This window comes from Psammomys obesus, unplaced genomic scaffold, assembly GCF_907164565.1.
Source record: "Psammomys obesus unplaced genomic scaffold, mPsaObe1.curated_primary_1811, whole genome shotgun sequence".
Taxonomy (NCBI): Eukaryota; Metazoa; Chordata; class Mammalia; order Rodentia; family Muridae; genus Psammomys; species Psammomys obesus.
The window spans coordinates 2509736-2529687 of record NW_026590859.1 but is presented as its reverse complement, the minus strand read 5'-3'; the positions used below and the strand labels follow the sequence as shown (position 1 = coordinate 2529687).

The following is a 19952-nucleotide window of genomic DNA, read 5'->3' as shown; positions in this document are numbered from 1 at the left end:
AGCCCATATTCCCCACATACATGTGCACACACACATGCACACACACAACCCATATTCCCCACATACATGTGCGCACACACATGCACACACACAGCCCATATTCCCCACATACATGTGCACACACATGCACACACACAGCCCATATTCCCCACACACATGCGTGCACACACATGTACACACACACACCATGCACACACTCATACAGTTACATGCACAGACATTAATACACACACACACACACACACACACACACATTAAATAAAAACATCCTGTGAAAAGAATTCTCCGAGTCTGGGGCTGGAGAGATGGTCCAGCCATTAAGAGCACTCACTGCTCTTGCACAGGGCCTGGGTTCAGTTCCCAGCGCCCACATGGCAGCTCACTCTTTGTAAGTCTCATTTCAGGGGATCAGATACCTTCTTCTGGCCTCTGTGGTACCAGACACACACAGCGCATACACATACATGCAGACAAAACACTCTACACATACATAAAAACAAATGTCAGAGCTTTGAGCAGCTCCTTTCACAAAGCTCACATCTTAGAATAGCTGATCTTTCCTTGTCTTCAATATTACTGTCTAACTTCCTCGGGGGTGTTAGAGAATTGGAAGTGCTACAGAATAGCAGAAGCCAAACTCCACAGTTCAGTCTTGTGTTAGAGGTGCTCCCTGGCAGCTCGGGCGAGACAGGCACACACAGTAGGGCTCACTGTCATCCTTATCCTGTGCACTAGATAACGAAGTGCGGAGTGTACAGAGGGCACAAAGCCCATTTCAGCTGGGCCACGTGGGATGAGCAAGAGTTTGCCAGGCAGAAAGCAGAGAGACAAGGGAGAGTGGCTCCGGCCACCACGGGACACAGCTGCTGCACAGGGCTGGGTGCAAGTGGGTGGGTGTGGGGAGGAGATCTGGCAGCCGCCAGCTGCTGCTTGGTCCCATCTCTGTACGTCACTGCGCTCAGGCCCTGACTGCTCCATCCCAGCCTTGATAAAGGCTTGACTCTCAAAGGTGAGCATTACAGACGCAGCCTAACCGCTCTGACAGATGCAGGGCGCGGAGCCCCTGCGTGGTACGGAATGCGGGAGGCACCGGGGGCAGCCGGTGGTAACAGGAGCCACAGAAGCGTACGTCCTGCAAGGTCAGGGGGACAACGGGGACATGGAATCCTGAGCTTCTCCCCACCCTTCCCCGTAGGCTGGCTTCAGGGGGCTGCCCACGTCAGCCAGTGTGCGTGTCACCTGTGGTGGCTGCCACCAAGGCACGAAAGCAACTGAGCTATATTCTGTGGTAGTCCTGCAGGCCGCAGTCCCAAGATGAGGCTGCTGGCAGGGTCCTGCTCCCTTCGGAGGTTCTAGGAGAGTCATTCCCGGCTCTCCCACACTCCAGGAGTTCCCGGCCGCCCTGCAGCTCGCAGCTGCTCCGGTCTCACCGCTACTCCATCTTTGTGAGCTTCCAGCCCTCGTTTCTGTGTCCTCACTTCTCAGGTGGACACGAGCGCTGTCTGGATGGCCGCCTCACAGCTGCCTTCGCTAGCGACCACCGAAATGACGGCATTTCCATACACGGGTTTCAGGAACACATGGCTTTGGAAGGAATAGAGATGCTGCTCAAGACAGTTGGCATTTTCCTGACACCCCAAGAGGTTGCCAGGAGCCTGGACGCCGGCAGCTGTCTCCCACTTGGGGTGAGACACAGTTTCAAGGCACCTGTCAATACACACTCCTCAGCGTCTTGCACAGCGGGATGGAAAGATGTTGTTTCAGTCAGAGGAAGCACCTGCTGGACCTCAGCTGTGTTTGGGGTGAGCAGCAGTGGGGATCTGGTCAATACAAAGCCCGAGGCCACCTGCAGCCAAGGGCTTGTAAGCATGTGTACTGAGAATTTTGTAATCTTTGGTGTATTTAAAAAGCACAGGCATATTATGGGAATATGTTTTCATTTTAATCCCAGGTGTGGGAATAAGAGGCTGCTTCACAGCAGGTGACTACGATTTGCCTTGTGCTCTAGCAGGGGTGTGGTTTTGCCAGCTGCAGATCATTTCTGTGTGTGATGTTTGGAATTCTGAGAGCTTTCAGAGGCTATGTAAATGCTCAGGCCCCTGAGAGGCAGGGTTGGGTGTTACTGGTTGCAGTTTGTCAAGCAGTTACGTGCAAAGAAATAAGAAGACGACATTAATATCCTAATGACGAAGATCAAACTTGCTCCAAGGAACTGGATACTTCTAATCAGCAGGAAGTGGTCTAATGATAACGTCGCCCCTTTCCTCTATCCTTTCTCTCCTATCTAGTGTTAGGGGGTGAAAAGGTACGGAGGGAGAAGGGTGGAAGAAAAGGAATCCGCAAAGTAGCCAAAGGGCTGCTTACAGGTGTGTTTACTCATCCAAAGCTGGGCCCAGAACAGCTGTGACTCACGACTATTTGTCACACGCCGGCGCTCGGATCTTCTACCTGTAAGGGTGGTCCTCACTCCTGCGAGATGGGCTCCAAGCATTCCTCTGCTCTTACTACATGTACCGTGAAAAGACAAGGCAGTTAGGCAAGCAGACAGCAGTCAGGACATTTGTTGTCTGGACCACGATGCCTCGGTAAATCCTTGTTTTCCCCATCTACACAGTGGGAACACAACACAGACTTTAACATTCCAGCTACTTGGAGCTGAGGTGGTTCCCGTGGATCCACGCATTTGAGAACACCCTGGGCAACATAGCAAGATCCTATGCCCCAAAGCCCATGACGACAAGCAAGAGACACAGACCACAGCCACCTTCCCAGCACTGCACTCTCCATGGGTCTGGCTCCACGCTAGACCTGGACATTGCTGGCTACTGTTTACCTGCAGGCAGGCAAGTGGTGGGGCAAGCTCTTCTACGCTCATGCCCTTGGGGCTGGCTCGCTTGCCCCCCCCCCCCCCCCCCCCCCCCCCCGGGTCAGCTCTACTGTGCCGCCCAGACAAGGAGCGGGGTTGCTCTCCTGAATGCTGCCGCTGCCGAGGGACAGGGACAGCTCTCCTGCTCTCATGACCCCAGGGCCAGGTCTCCCACCTGCTGAAGCTCGTGAGGGGAGAGGAGGAAGGAGTGTATCTCTGCCTTGTCCATGTCACCACAGTGACATGAGTGGTGAGCCAGCTCTCTCTCTCTCTCTCTCTCTCTCTCTCTCTCTCTCTCTCTCTCTCATATCCTCAGGGCTGTCACCCACAACTCCCCATGATGTGAGACCCATCTGTCTTGGGCTCCCTCCTGTCTGGGGCTGCTCCTCCACATAGGGGTTCTTTTGTCTCTGGCTCGCTCCCAATCCTGGGATCAGCTCTCAACTGTTTAGCGATGTTTGGATCCCACAGGGGAAGGCGGAAAGGTGCTTCATTTAAATCCTGTTTACTCCAGCACTGCAGCGGCCAGATCCCACGAGCCATTCATCAAATGGTCTGGAGCCCGAGGCCCTTCCTCCCGGCTAAATTTAGATCTTTAATAAGCTGTGGAGCAGGAGCCTTTTCCCGGCAGAGGGCTGGTTACTGATCCGGGACAGGCACATGAAAAACGCCAAGCTGTCTGCGCCCCTTCCACACACATGGGGATACAGAAGGACGTTCGCAGGAACCTCTTCCTTTCTCAGGGACCCAAATCCAGGCTTTAGACCTTAGCTATCACTTTCCCACCCTCTCATGAGAGAAAACACACACACAACCAAATGGTTCTTGTGTGTAGGGAGGCTGCATCCATGTCCCCAGGCAGCCATGCTTACAGGCTGGAGGGCCCTGTGCAGCCGCGTCCGAGAAGCCAAGACAAACACCTGACACTGAGTTTCCAACAGGTACCAGGGAGGCGGGGGGCATGGATGTCCTGAGTGTAGGCACCACACTCGGTCCACACCCTCCAGGACGCTGAGGGAAGGGCTTCTGCCACAGCTGTCCATCAGCAGTCTAGGCGGCATTCCTGAAGCTCAGACTGTCGGCAGCTCTGTCTAACCTCAGTCCGTCTCAGCGGTGAAGTGGGCGCCCAGGCCTCAGCCACATAAAGACAAGGATCGGAGAAGGCGGCTCACTCTCCCAGTGTGGGACAACTAAGTGGGCGTCAAGCCAACTGCAGAGTAGCTTCAAAGCACACCTGGCTGCCTGGCCCCCGCCTCCCAGCCTGGCCTCTTCTCCTTTAAGTACCAAGCTATTCTCGGACCCTAGGTGCCCAAGGTCTCTGTCAGGAGCCACCACAGCATCTTGCATTTTCAGACGTTTACCATCATTAATTCTCTTGGGCATCATTAATTCTCTTGGGCACTCCTGTTCCTGAGGCCTTCCCTGCACCACAAAGCAGACAAAGCGCGCTGAGCATCCCTGTGTCCTGCTGGATTCTGTAGGTCTGAAGGGCTCGTCCCAGGGGCTCAGATGACCTTTAGCAACACTGTCAAAGTCACAGGCATCGGGCTCCTGCTACAGCCTGACCCTCCCAGGGGCTTCAGCTGGGGGACCCCGCAGGGGCGCTGGGACCCCGCAGGGAGCACCCTGCCATCCCAAGCAGGGGCGGCTGGCTAGGGTGCACCCGCAGCCACCTTATAAATTACCTTGTTCACAGTCGATTTCACAGCCTGACGACGCCAGCCTCTGCGCATTTCTCATGCCGTCCCAGCAGCCAGCACCAGCTGCAGGCACTTACCAACGCACTCTCCACCAGAGAGTAAAACTATTTCATGTGCCATGGAGGACGGAGAAGAGCACGCAGAGCACTTCCCCTTATCCTGACTGGAAAGGGAGAGCAAACAGGGTGGGGCATCTGCTCCCAGGAAACTGTTCCCAGCACTTGCCCCTGGGGCTGGGGCTGCCTGGTCACAGGCCTTCCTGGCTGTGCCTCCTCCTCCTCCTCCTGGGCGGTTCACACAGCCTCAAAGACTGCGGGTCATCGACAATTCATAACCAGGCTGTGCCACACGGTGGCTGCAGCCCACCCAGCAAACGAGCTTCTAGGGAAGCCGCCCCCCACAGAAGGCCACGTGCTGACAGTGCGTGTTCTGCTAGGGAAAGCCCCCCCACCCCCACAGAAGGCCACGTGCTGAGAGTGCGTGTTCTGCTCACCCACGTCTGTGGGCCACGGTACCCACAGCTGAGCTTGTCAGGACCCAAGGCAGCGGCTGTCTACACCTGTGGCTACCACACGGTTCCACTACAGGCCACGCTGAGTCAGAGATGACCAACCAGCAGCGCGGTGACAACAGGCAGCCACCCCGCGACTGTGGTCACCCTCCAGAAGGGGACCACTGTCTGCAGCCGCGCTCACCTTGGACAGTGGGGGAGGGCGCGCGGCCTATGTGATGAGCAGGAGGTGAGTGACAGGCCTGGTGCCACCGACTGAGCCGGGAGGGGCACTGGCTTGCACAGTCTGTGTCACCGAGCTGGCGGCCCTAGCACAGTGTGGACACGCTGGCCAGAGAGCTGATTCATACAGGGGTAGGAGCACAGGATGTTTCCTCACGGTTCCCAGGGAGATTCAGAGCCAGGAACTTATCAATTACTTCTAGAACTTCCCACGAGGGACAGGCAATGGGCTCCCCACAGCTTGCTGGCCAGCCTCACTGCGTCAACACACTCCTGTCTCAAAAGGAAGGGACCTGGTCCACACTCGTGCGCATACGCAGCAGGCAGACACTGCATTTCCTGAGGGGGGAGAAATGGCCTTCCTCCTCCCTAGACATGCATGGTAAGATGGCCAGAGAATAAACCTGAGGCTGAAGAAACACAGACGACCCAGCAACCTACAGTTCTCCCTTCTAAAGCCGCAAGACCCGCTCCAGGGAGCTGAAACCGTAAAGGCCATGAGCCGGGGCCCACACATGGCACATCTACGGAGCCTCTGTCTCCCGGACGTGGGATGCGGCAGTGGGCAGAAACCCCCACGGTCCAGGCCCCATCTGTACTTGTGGGCGAGCCTGGCAGAGAGGAAGCGGGTGTGCCGATCGTGAGTACCCAGACATTCTCAAGACAGCCGGGCCGAGGCGTCCGCCACCCGCCCCTGCCGGTGAACCGCCAGAGGACCTAGAGAGGAAAGCACGACCGGAACCTTGCACATCTGAAAAGGGGCGTCGGCAAGTGCATCTGACACGTCCTACGACCAGCACAGCTGTCAGACGTGTCAACGGCTCCACTGGAATTCTGGGACAAGCAGAACAGCGTTCTCCCTGCATCAGCAGCGGCGGCAGCAGCGGTCTCCCGGAGCTCCCAGCAGCCTCTGGGGCTAGGGCGGACATGCTCCCACCTGCCATCAAAGCTCACCTCACCAGCCCACCTACTGCAGCATCAGGAGTCGGCTTTGCTCACAGACACTCTAGGGAGCAGGGCGGGGCTGGAAGCCAGGGTTCACAGAACTCTCCCTTCCAGCAGCCCCGGCTTCTGTTCCAGGAGTGGCGCCAGGCCTGACAGCACCATCATTGTTCTCGCCTGCCCACTCCCACTCCTGGCCAGGGGCAGGCTGGCTCTGCTTTTCCTCGGAGGGCACCGAGTCAACCGTTGATCTCATGGGCGCAGATCAGAACCCAAGCTGTCTTTGCCTCCCTCAAAAGGAGAGCCCCAGAATGATCCCAGAGCAGCTCAGAAAATGTGGGTTCCGCGTCTGCAAACAGAGTTTGGGGAAGGCTTCTCGGCTCAGGCTGCTGGGGCACAGGGACAGGAGAGGCCCGGGCATGCGGCAGTGGGGAAACGGCCCTCAGCCTGCCCTTTCCTTTGCTGCTCAAAGGGCTGCCGCTGCTCCTGCTCCAGCGTGCTGACCTGGCCACGGCTTTGACAGGCCCCTCTCTCCTCAAAGTGCATTAGAACTTCCCAGGGCTGGTGCAAGGCTCGAACATCTGTCCACCAGAGCCACGCACCCCGGAGAGGGCTCCACTGACAGTCACAGAGGCGTCAGCTGCCATGTTGCCCTCCCCTAGGGACACACTTCCTTCCATAGGAGCTGCAGATCACGGGGCCATGTGGGATCATGGAGTGAACACAGCCGCTGGACCTGGACAGGAGCCAGGGTCACTGCTGTTGTCATCCTGGGAGATGGGACTAGGAGAGGCATTCAGCCTAGCACAGGGTTAAGAAATGCCAAAGAAGCAGGTCCATTCAGGCGGAGTGGTCTGCTGGCTGACCACGAGACACGGCACGGGCACACCACTGCGGTCCACGTACCTGAATGCGAGCCAGAGTCCCGAACGGAAACAGGCCAGAGGGAACGGGACTTACCCTATGCCACCCCAGGGGGCAGAACCAGGGCAGTGGGTGGGGGGTACCACAGGCACCTCTCAACCAGCGAAAGGTGAGCACCCAGTCCTCACTGTGCAGTGTCCAGGCCGTGCCGAACGCCCAACAGGAAGGTAGACATGACAGGCACTCCCCTTGGGGAGTGGGCGAGCAGAGGGAACCAGCTGACCCCCTCCATGCCCTTTCTGACTCTCATGAAACAAAAGTCCTCTTTCCTCCCTAGGAAGCAGGACACAAGTCCAGTTACAAACCTGTGGCCGTGTGCCAAGGCTCAGGCCAACGGGAGTTCTGTGGCAGACAGAAAGTGACGCTCCAGCAAACTGTGACAGGCAGAGAGTCTTTGTAAAGAGCTCAGAGCAGTGACACATGCGGAGTGACTCATGCCTTTCTCAGGTGACACAGAAAGACATTCATGCCTCTGCAAGGTCTTGCTCTGAAGAACAGTGCGTTCCTAGCCAGCTCCACGCTCAGTCTGCGGGGGCAGCAGGGTGGTGGACTGCAGCTGGGATGGCTACATGCTTCCGGCTCCCGGGGTCCTTCAGCTCTGACTGACTGGCCAGATGGTCTTTGGATCTGCTAGGGCCCTGCAGGGCAAACACCTAGGGGCCTGTGGCTAACGCACTCAGCTTTCCTGCCCACTGTTGCTCCACTGGGCATCCACGCTGCAGCCGCCAGCCACAGGCAGAGGCCTGACCAGCTGTGCAGGACAGGAGCAGCCTGGAGCTTGTGGGTTAGAGCAGGAGGCCCCCGACGCTGCTGACAAAGCAGCAACCACACAGGAGTGAGGAAACAGGGAGGGGCTCAGAGGGGCTGCCCCCCTCTCCACTCTCTTCGGGGCTGAGAGTCTCCAGGGGTGTCTTGGTTGCTCCCTACCTGCCTTGACCCCAGCCCTGGGCCATCACTCTTCACCTCAGTGAGAGTCTGGGTCACCAAGGGTCCCTGCTGCCTCTAGTCCTATGTGTTTCCCTGCATTAAACCTCTTCTGCTTCATCTTCCCAGCATGCTCTCTGTTTTCACAGATTAGACTTCCATAAATACACCTGCTCTGGTGGCCATGCATTCTTATCCCTGTGAATCTTCAAGCTGCACATAAACCCTTCCTTCTGCTGGCTGCCCTGCCCAAGGTGTTCCTCACAACACCAGAAAAGTAACAAACACACAGTTCCACCACACTCCGCCTTATTCCAAGGTGGGATGCCTTGCTGGGCCCGAAGCTAGGCTCACTGTCCACAGTGAGCGCCTTTTTCTGCTCCCCTCACTAAAGCCACCAGCCCAGCACTGGGGTGATAGCTCAGAGGCCACAGCTGGCTTTAACAAAGCATCTCAACTTGTGATCACTCAGCAAGCCCTCACCACTGAGCTGTCTGCCTGGCCCTGTGTCTGTCCTTTCAATAAATAGAAGCGTACTTTGCCCCTTTCTGTTAAACCCTGGAATGCACAGATGGTTCAACCCTTTATGGAAGCTTACAAGCCAGCCACAGCAGAGCCTCTAGCACAGGGGTCCTCAACCGTCATAATGCTGCGGCCCTTGGACACGGCTTCTCACGTGTGGTGGCCCCAAGCACATAATTATTTATTTGCTACTTCACAACTGTAATTTTGCTACTGTTGGCAATTGCAGTGTAAATGGTTTTGGAGTGAGAGGTTTGCCAAAGGAGGCACAACCCGCAGGTTGAGAACCCTGCTCTGGGACGGACCCTGGGAGGAAGAAACGGCACTCCTCCTTTCCATGCATGCAGCCAGTTTCTGGTCTCACACTCTCATCCCAGACAATGCAAAGAGCCCTGGTGCCCCTTTGTCAGCTGGCACTGGGCATTGGTTCTCTGAGCCTTTTGTTTTCTGGACTTAGCCCACTCTATATCAGCCATAGCTACATCTGGTTCCAGCATTTTCTCCTTACTGTCTGTGTTCACTGAGCTCCTAACCATGGCACTACAGCTGCCTTGGCCTGACCCTTTCAGCCTGTCTTCCCTGCCATCTCCTCCCTTTTAAGGTGCTGGGATGGAACCTGGGCCTTTGCAGGCGCTGGGCAAGCACTCTGCCGCTGAGCTACAGCCAGGGCAGTAGTGGTGTTGAGACAGATCTCTTACATAGCCCAGGCTGGACCTTCAGTCCTCCCAGCGTCTGGACTGCCAGGGCTGCAACCTGTGGTTCTAGGGTTCTGCAGAGCTAGGGCTTGTTTTGAGGTCATTTTTGTGCTGGGATTTCTGGAAGAGCCCCTACTTCTGAGCTTAGACTCAGGAGAGAAGAGGGTGTGTGTGGGAATCCAGACAAGATTCCAAATCACAGACACCTTGCTCCGAGGACAGCTCCTTGCCTTACACAGCGTTGCTGAATACACAGCCAGATACGCACTAGCTTGTATTTGGCCCTTTTACCCTCCTAAAGCATTTGTGGAGGCCAACATTATATATCCCAATGCCTCAAGGCACAGAAAGCTGTTTCCATATACACTAACTGCGTTACTAAATAAGAAGTCAAACAGTTCCGGATGTCTGAGTCTGAATAAATTATAAAATCATTACACTTAGAATGGACTGGTTTTTGCTTTGTTTTGTTTGTTTAAGGTTCCATCCTGGCATCGCTTGAATTGACCCCTAAATTTCTTTCAATTCCCACATGTAGGCATGTTAAATGTGCCTGGTGCCTAATGCAACCTGTTCTTGCATTCTTGCATAACGCAGACTCAGGCCTCTGTGCAATTTTCAAGTTAACCTTACTCAGTATATTATCATGCATACAATACACACGGCCACTAATTTCTCTATAGAGGTCTGGAAATGCATGTACTGAATTACAAAACCAGCCAGCTTTGACACTGAGTGAGGGCAGATTCAGGGTCTAGGGATTAACAACCAAAAAGCACTGAATGAGCAGGCTCAGTACGGAGAGCACGGTTTAAGACCTCAGCCAATGATTACTGCATCCAGAGCTGACTGATGGCTGAAGAGAGAAGCAAAGGCTGCTGGGACTGAGGGAGAAAGGCCTGGTAGTGCATGTGTGGCTTTAACTCCCCTACGGGAAGCATACAGTAGCTGCAAGCTCACGGGAGGGTCTGCAAGCAGCACTCAGCTCAGGAACACTTTTATCTACGGTTGGAAAAGCAGCTCCGATGTTGAGAAGGAAGATCTGCTATCACCTAGAAACAAAGAACTTGAAAAGTTCCCCATGCCCCTCCCTTACAATGAGGCTTGAGGGAGGAGCAAAAGGCTTTCTCTACACTGGGCTGTGAGCTGACAGCTAGGTTTTCAGGGCCAGAATGTCCCCACAGCACAAGAACGGGTGGGGGAGGGGATAGGAAGGGCTGGGAGGGTCAGGGAGGGGGATTGGAAGAGCAAAATTCCTTTGAGTCACCTGTTCAGAGGTGGGGCACAGGAAGGAAAGCTGGGGTTGGGAAGCCACTGGCATCCAAGAAGCAAAACCAACAAGACTCATGAAAATTCTTCCTCCCGCTGCTGTGGGATTTAAACCCTGCGGAGGTCTACCTACTGGCCAAGCTCTGTGCAGGGTTGCTGACAAGATGAGCTGCACATAGATATTTGTCAGCTCCCTGGGTAGAAGAAAGTGGCCCCAGTGGTTAGGAAAGCACAGCAAGGGGCAGGTTGTACGAATTCCTGCCTCAGAATGGGGCTGGGGGCTTCCTCAGAGGAAATCGCCTAAGATGAGTCACTTTCCACTGGAGAAGCTTCTGAGAAGGAAAAGGACTCAGAGACAGAAAGGTGGAGAGGGGCATGTTGTGAGACTACTAGTCAGAAGAGAGGCAGCTGCAGGCTAAGGACATCGAGGATGGACAGACACCACCCATGCTCGGAAGAGTGAGAGGGATCCCCCAGACTCTCACGGACAGCAGGCCTTCCTAATGCTCTGGTGCTGCCTGGCAGCCTTCAGTGCTGGTGCCCGAGTCCTACGGCCCAGTTCTGTCCTGACAGCCTTAGAAAGCTAAGAAGAAATCACCATTACTTCAGTCCGCTGGGGGCAGGGGTATGTAATGTTACCTCAGATTGGAACACATGGAATATTACTTTTTTTTTTTTTTTGTTTCAGAAATAATGAGAAAAGTAGAGATGTGTGGATTTGGCCAGCCTGTTATTAAATTCCTCAACATTATTTTAAATATTCAACAAGACATTTCATTTAGAATTTGGGCTCATAATCATTTTTACAGTCCACAGTTGATGTTATAGAGCATTTGCAAATTGAAGATGCAGATGCATTTCTGTAAGGCACGCCAGCAGAGAGCAGGCGGGATGTGCTCCTCTCCACGCTCTGGGGTCACAGGTCATTTTTCTTTCTTTTCTGTTATTTTTAAATGTTCTTCATTATGATGTGACACATTTTCAAGAGAAATACATTTTTTTTTAACTCTGCAAGAGATAGTACTCTTTCCATAAAGGCAAAAAATAGAATTCAATGCCTTATCTTAGGGCTTTTGTCTTAGCCCAGGGCTCAGGGCTGTGTTCACGGCCTCTTGATCAGAGGGTGAAGGCAGAGCTCGTAGCAGAAGCATCAGAGGGTAGGAAATGATGACCCACCCAGAGGCCAGGGTGCTAGTGGGGGCTTTTATTCTCAGTATTGGAACATGTGTAACTATGCTCAAGAGCTTTCACAAGTCAGCTTTAAAGCCCAGCTACTCAGTCAACAAATACTCCCACAATAATAAGCAAACGTTTCTGGGGTCTGGAGACATGGTCCAGTCTCCTGGACAGTTTTATGTCAAGGGCTGAAGTCATGGGAGAGGAGGAACCACACTTAAGAAAACACCTCCATAAGATGGAGCTGCAGGTGGGCCTGTGAGGCCCCGCCCACTGTGGGAGGAGCCATCCCTGGGCTGTGGTCCAGGGTTCTGTAAGAAAGGCTGAGCAAGCCACACCGTATCAAGCCACTGAGCAGCACTGGCCGCGGCCTCTGCATCAGCAACTGCCTCCAGCTTCCTGCCCTGCTTGAGTCCTGTCCTGGCTTCCTTCAGTGATGGATCACAATATGGAATGTAAGCCAAATAAACCCTTTACTCCCCACTTTTCTATTTTGTTATGGTGTTTCATCACAGTAATAGAAACCCTAACTAAGACACCCAGTCAGGGGGAAAAAAAGCTCAAAGTGAAAGTATGAGGACCTGAGTTCAAGTCCCAGAGCACACATAACGATGAGGCCTTGCACTTCCTGCCTATAATCCCAGCACTAGAGATGCAGAGACAGGTGAGTGCCCGGTGAGTGCCCGGGACTGCTGAGCACTCAGAGAATCAGGCCAGCGAGAAACTGTCTCAAAACACGCGCAGACAGCCCCCACGAGCGACATACAAGGTTGACCTCTGGTCTCTACCACACACATGCATGTGTTCCTACAGACACGTGTCCGCACTCACACCGTCGCTAGCACACACACCACAACACACAGACACACATGCTACACACACCCACATGATCGAGCATAAAAATGAGTAGAAAGTTGTGGTTCTGCTGATAGAGCGCTCGGCACTGTGCGCCGAGCGCTGTGGACGAGTGCTTGGCACTCCAGCACGCGGCTGGGCCATGCTACATTCATTGTAAGGAAGGTGGCTTGACCACACGACCCTGAAACAAAGCAAGGGCCTGACAATAAAAAGTCAAGTCAGCAGGTTTGAGAAATGCCAAAGCCTGAGGAGAATCAGCAGTGATTTTCCCATGTTCCCCCTTTCCTGTCTGGAGAGCAGGCACCAACCATGGCAAGACAAGATGAGGACGACTCTCAGACAAGAATCTTGGGGCCACAACAATGGAAAGAAGGGGCCTGTGAGCTGGAGAAGGTGCGGGGTGCTCCAGAATGGGGCGAGCTGGCCAAGGAACCCCACGTGGCCAGACTCACAGAGACTGGGGAAGAAGGCCACGTCCTGGTGAAAGGAGGGTGGGCGTGAGGAGGAGACAGTCGGAGGCCGCACTGGAGCCCAGCCCGGCTGCCAGTTCATCTCTTGATGGCAGGGACCTCACGGAGCGGTGTGTGCTCAGGTCCACTCACGGTGGAAGCGGCTGCATCGCGTTGTGTGTATTGTAAACAGAGACGGTTTTAAAGCAGTGCCCATCGGTAGTGTCTCCACAGAGGTCAGGAAGGAGGGGCTGGGTGTAGTGGGGCCCGGGACTTGTCTGCTCAGCTGGGGGTCAGAGACAAACTGTCCAACCTCGTTATCTTTTGAGGCCTGGACCCACAATAGAAGCCAAGGCCCAGGGCATAGTGTTAGGGAGCTTTGTCTCCAAATGACCACTCCAGAGGTTCGGGACAACACATGAAACTAAGCTGCTAAGCTTTGCCTCCTGAAGGCTGTTGTAAGAGTGTCCAGGCCACACACCAAGTTATTCTAGTGTTTAGGGAATGACTGATCTAAGGTTAAATGTCCTTATAGCACATAGCAAAAACAGCAACTTATCACAGATGTCCAAAGTAGAACTTGCTAGGCAGCAGCTCCGAAACTAACTTTGTTTTAAAATGGAGTGCTTCATTACCTTTCTCTTGCAAGGCAACTTAAATAAGGGGCTGCTTGGGGCCTCAGCTTCAGAGGGTTAGGGTCCATCGTGGCACAGACAGACCGGCAGATTGCTGCAGCAATAGCTGAGAGTTTACATCCCATGCCCCAGCGCCCGGCACGGAGCTAACTGGGCACGGTGTGGGCTTTGGAAACTTCATAGCCTGCCCCTCCATCACCCCTCCTCTGACAAGGCCACACCTCCTAAGCCTTCACAAATGGTTCCACCAACTGAGGGCCAAGAATCCAAATATATGAACCTGTAGGGACCGTTATCAACCAAACGCCGTGCAGGGCTATTTTTATGCTCTGAGGGTACCATGGAAGTTTAGGCCTCTTGAAAAGGAACCTGGTCTCTGGCCCGGACTGTCTGAAATTAAGTGGATCCCCCTAAGCCTCAGTTAACTTTAACTTCCACGTGCTAGGTCAACAAGGTTAGGGTAGGCCAGGATCTCTTCTAAGGCCTTTCTGGATCTGGATCTAACTCTACACCTTCTGCAAAGGACAATCCAGTGTGTGTCCTGGGAAGACGACACCTAGTTTTCAACCCTGAAGCATCCACACCTGATTTCCGTGTGGCATGAGGACTTCCAGAGTAGCACAGCTCGGGTCTCGCCACAGGGGTGAACCGTTTCCACCACCCGGAACCCCCGCAAGTATGTGCTCTTCAGACGCCTGAGCCTCGGCTCTTACACTTAAAGCCTGTCCATTCAGATGAGTAAGATGCCCCTCTTCCTCCAAAGCTGACCGTTGGAAGAACAGTGATGATGGGGTCACACGAAAGGCCCTGTCTGCAGGCCGCCCACAGGAACCCCGAGATCTGCTGCGTCACCAGCTTCGCTGGCAGGGTGTGAGGATGCCACAGGCCTGAGAGGAGCCACTCTCCATGTGAGTGGAGCATTCCAGAACATGCCAGAATAACAGCTAGCAACTTCTCCGAGAATATAAATGATTTTATTTTTAACTGATCAAAACCTACCACTGATTAGTAGTTTTGTATTTCATTGTTTCTAAATAACTCAGGGATAAACCAAATGCTGGAGAAATTTACATGTATTTGATGTGGTTTCCAAAAATAAACATTTTTGGTATAAATTGATAAGATGTCCCAAAGGATCATGAATAAGCCTGGCAGTTCTACAGAAGGAAGACAGTCACCTTGGCTGTGACAGAATTACACAACCTCACTAAGGACAGTACTGACCCAACCCTAGAAATGCACATTTGTGCAGAAAGGATGGCTTTGTCCATGGAGGTTCTGGGTAACCTTGATGTCCAAGATGACCCTGCCTCCAAATGTTGATCTTAACCTCACAATAGTCTACAAAGTTAATTCCAAATGGAGCGCTAAGTAGAAAAAGCGACAATGTAAAGCTTCTAAAAGATGACACAGAGCGTGCGCTCCGTGACCATGAGCAGACTTCCTAAGCAGTGCAGGGAACGCGCCAACAGGGACGGAAATGACTGACAAATAGGATTGGACAGAAGGTGAGAAACGCTGTCATCAGCAACATCATTAGAGCAGGGAGGCAGGAGGAAATGACACCTCTCTAGTCCTGGGCATTTGCCGTGGTCCCCGTTGGTGGCTGGGGACATTAGGAAGAAGTATGCCATGTGCAGGGGTGGCAGCAGTCTCTGAGAGAAAAAGGCTTCATCTGTTTGAACTCTCTGCTTGATGCAGGGAGAGGTGTGTGTGAGCTCTCACCTTCCAGCTTGGCTACTCTGCCCGCTGCCCGCTGCCATGCCTTCCTGCTCTGATGGACTCTTAACCCTCTGAGACCATAAGCTCAAATAAACTCTTCTGAAAGCTGTCTCGTTCATGGTGTCTTACCACAGGAACAGAAAAGTAACTAACAGAGATACAGGGTGGAAAGCACCACAAAGATTGTTACACAGGACTCTGCAAAGAACGCCAAGGGCTGAGGAGATGGCTCCGTCAGTTCCGAGCTTGCCACACAGCATGGAGGCCTTGCTCAGATCCCCATGGTAACAGGCACCGCTACCCTAGGCTGGAGGGGCTGGGGTGCACAGACAGGCCGGTTTCTGGGGTCAATGCAAGCCAGGGAACTCGGGCTCAGTGAGAGGCCGTACCTCAAAAGCTAATGTGAAGAGCACCCAAAGCCACTTCCAGCCTCCACACACGCACATGCGTGCGGGAGTGCCTGCACACACATACAAGCATGTACTCACACACAGGCTACACACAATCACACACACAAATTTTAAGAATGCCTAGATATCAAGAAGAAAAGGAAAGGGAAAACACTTTAAAAAGATTGCCAAAGACTTCTAGAAACTTTTCATAAGAGGGGTCATAGGACTGGAGAGACGGGGCCGTGATTAAGGACACTTACCTGCTCTTGCAGAGGACCAGGGTTAGGGTCCCAGCCCCGCCAACCATCTGTAACTCCAGCTCTGGGGAACCAGCTCACACACACGTAACTTACAATAAATCTCTAAGAAGTAAATAAGCTACTTAAAGAGGCAGTTTGGATCTTAAGGAGCTGGTAATCCTCAGGAGCCTGTAGCTAAGAGCAAACGTGAAGAAACTTCTAGAGAGCGGGGAACTGGCTAAACTGTCCTGTTCCAGTTAAATTCTATCTTGCTACTCACTTCTCCAGCACGCACCCACGTGAAAATGCCAGGGGCGGCCGCATGTGTCTGTAATCACAGGGACAGGCAGGTCCTTGGGCGTGCTAGCCAGCCTAGACCATCTAAGATGCCCAGACGATGAGGGACATAACCCCCCACACACACATGTACACACAGACACGCACGCCTTCCCTCCACGCACACCTGCATACGCACAGACGTGCACACTTGCCCTCCACACACACACACTTGGACACACCACAGACATGCAATACTCCCAGGCACACACTAAACAGATGAAAGAATGCATAGCTCTTATCAAGAGCTGTCAAGTGGCTCACGATCCACACCCTGAAGGACAGCAGAGTGGTGTCAGGCAGGCTAGCACACCCAGACAGACACGGGAGAAATGCCGGGTTCCCCTCCGAGGTGTGACAGGATGGCACTGCAGGACACAGGGTCACGCCCCGCCTCCGTGCCTACGGCAGGTCACGCGGCAAGCCAAATGCAACTCCAGGCGGTCTGCAAACTGTGAGGCCCACTGTGAGGGGAGGGACCACCACACTTCCTGTTCGTGGAGCTCAGCACAGGCCTCGCTTTCCCTTAGCTGTGCCTATCACCGGTTGGACGTCAGAGGCCCGAATTAACGCGGAAGCGCGACAGTACTCTAGGGTTTTTAACTGACACCCGATCAGATGATGGGTGGGCGCTTGGCACATGTATGTAATGTGTGAGTCAGCACAGTCGCCTCAGCCACAGGGGCTGGGACCAAGAGATCTCTGGAGGAAGACACTTGCTGCGGCCACATGTCTCACTTCCCTAATCGCCCCTCTGGAAAACCGATAGTAAATCAGGAAATTGCCGAGGGCGAACTTCTGACACTAGATGCTGGCCGTTGGTATACGTTGCTCTGGATTATCTTCCTCCCTAGCGCAATGGGCTCTTACCATCTGCAAGAACCTCCAGGCGTATCAGACTCGAACACAGAATCCTCATACACAGAACAGTGCCATAGGTCAGCTCTTCCAGGCTGAGGAAGTGGGCACTGGTGGGCACAGGAAGGGAAATCGGGAGTTTCCCATCCTCTCAGCTAAGGTGGACATTAGCAGGTCAGCGACAGTGGAGCTGTTTGCGGTGGTCCAGCCGGCATCACTGAGGAGCTCTGTGCAGTACCCTGGGCCCATCCTAGACCCACTCCTTCAGGCTGTCTCACAGGTAAGAGCAGAGTGAGCACATCTTAAAGAAGCTGTCCGACCAAGGCCAACAGGCAGGAGGACAGACAGGAGGCAGCAAGTGTGCCGGAGACTCAGTGACAGAACAGCCGACGGCACTGAGTGGGCACCTTGGTGACAGGGCAGCCAACGTCACACTGATTACCGACGTCACAGGGGGGCAGACCCCCAAGGGAAGCTGCTCTGGAACAGGTCAAGCTTGTGTGAACAATGAACAAGCCGGCTACCAGGCAGCCAGGCTGCATGAAGCCACGGACTGAAGCAGCAGCCAGTGCCAGACACATTTACCACTCGCTTGTCACAGCAAACAAGTAAAACCGGGACGATTTCTACACACCATTCCAAGGACCCAACAGAACCAAGACGTGGTCCCGGGATCCCTGCCCCCTCAGCAAGTCTGTCTCGTGGTCTTCATTCTAGGTATCCATCTGCTTCTGGACGGACTGATAAAGAGCACGTCCCCGGGAGAGCCAGGGAAAGTCACCTTTTGCTAAGTTATGAAGCACAAGAACATTAAAAATGCCAGAGCAGCATGATAAAAAGCAGCAAGTGGCACCGTTCCTGGGCTTCAGCATCAATTATTGCTGGGAACAGCAGCTTTGACTGACAGATGAGAAACTATGGAGAAAAACCAGAACTGCATGAGATGGGAGGAAGGGTAAGTGATAAGATAGTGGGCTGGCATAAGGCAGAGTAGAGAGGCAAACGGACAGATGGACAATCGGACAAGTGACAGAGGAACAGAGAAAAGGGCAAGTGTGGCTGCACCCATTTCCTCCCGACTGAGAATCCTCTCCCGGGATCAGGAAGGAGTCTCAGGAAGCTCTCAAAGCTCACGGAACCGAGAAGGTTGTACACGCCCTCCCCCCACAGTGGGGGACGAGACTGCCCGTCATGCAGGGGCTCCAGGGATGCGGCCTTGCTGAGTCATCGGCGCGTCGGGTGGGCTGCCCAGTGAGGGAGCTGCCTCTGGCTCACCCAGGATACTGCGGACAACTCCAACCAGCTCTCTGGTTCCCGAGCCAGTCGGGGTGGGGCTGGCTGGCGTGCACACGTGTGTCTGTAGCCAGCGCCCTATCTGTGCTGAGCACACGTTAATTCACAGGGGCCCAGCTAAAGCCCCACAGCACCGACCAGTCACTGTTTATTCTTAAGTGATTTCTAGTGGCTCTCCACAAAGTCCCTCCCAGCCCACACAATGTCTGCTTTCAGCGCACAGCTTCCCGGCTTGTGCTGTGTTCAGCAAGAGTGTCATCGCCACCACAGTCCGCGGCAGAACGCTATGCCATCCATCACCCTCCAAACCGTCCCTCCAGCTTCTCAGTGGCCACTGGTCCAGTTGCCATCTGCACAGTTTGGTCTGCTCCGGGCACTCATACCAGCAGAAGTGCCCAGCATGGGGCCCTCTGTCCTCCTTCCGGTCACCAGGTCTTCAGGCAGACCCTGAGCTTTGTAGCATTCAGCCTCATGGGGAGATTTCACGCACTGTTTCCACTCGCCGGCTGGCTGGGCTGGGCCTACTGTTTGGCTGTCTGTGGAATGGTGCCAGGAGCACACAGCGCCAGTTTCTGTGTGGACTCACACTTTTCTTTTTCTTGGACATATACCCAGGAATAGATCAGTGAGCTGGATGATTCTGCATTTAAATTTTCAAGTGCCCGACAAGCCCGTTTTCTATTTTGATCAACAGTCGTCTTCAAGGCTCTGAGGACCCAGGCTGCTGCCCTTTCCCCAGCTGTAGGGTCCTCTGCATCTCTCCTGTGGACAGGCATCTGCCGGCTATGGGTCCTTGTCTAATTTAATGGAGTCATAGCTCCCAGTGTGAAGGTCCTCATCTGACAGAGCTGCAAAACCTTGTTCTAACTGTATTCTCGTTTCTTGATAATGTCTTTAAAGTGAAAAAAAAAAAAGGTTTAACATTTTTGTTGTTGTGTTTTAGAGTCTCACTTAGAAGGTCAGGCTGGCCTGGAACTCGTGGCAATGCTCATACGTCAGCACTCCAAGGGATTTTAATTTTGATAATGTCCAGCTAAGTTGCTTTTCTCTTTGTCTGTGTTCTGATGCCTTCTCTAAGAAACCACTGTCGCCACTGTGCATATTCTCCTAAGAGTCTCATACCTGTAGTCCTTGCATTCAAGCTTTGGTCTATTCTGAGTTACTGTGTTTTAGGCAGTGTGGATAGGGATCCAATGCTGTGAACATCAGTAAAAATTTTTGAAAAAAAAAGATCTTGAGGCAGAATGATGTTAATATGATCAATACGGAGCATATTCCTTGTTTTTCTCATTGCTTTGGTGAACAAAAGGCGAGTGTATTTGGGAGCACCAAAGAAGCTACCGTTCATCGTGGTGGCATGGTTGGGAGGTGGCCTGTCCCCGGGTCCACAGCCAGGAAGAGAGAAGGAGACCTGTCCCC

The 19952-nt window shown here is 53.5% G+C and overlaps 1 protein-coding gene across 1 annotated transcript in view; it reads right to left on the bottom strand.

Moving 5' to 3' along the window:
• The window catches only part of Hhat (hedgehog acyltransferase), a 199362-nt gene that overhangs the window by 7515 nt on the left and 171895 nt on the right, over positions 1 to 19952 (bottom strand). The window lies entirely within an intron of this gene.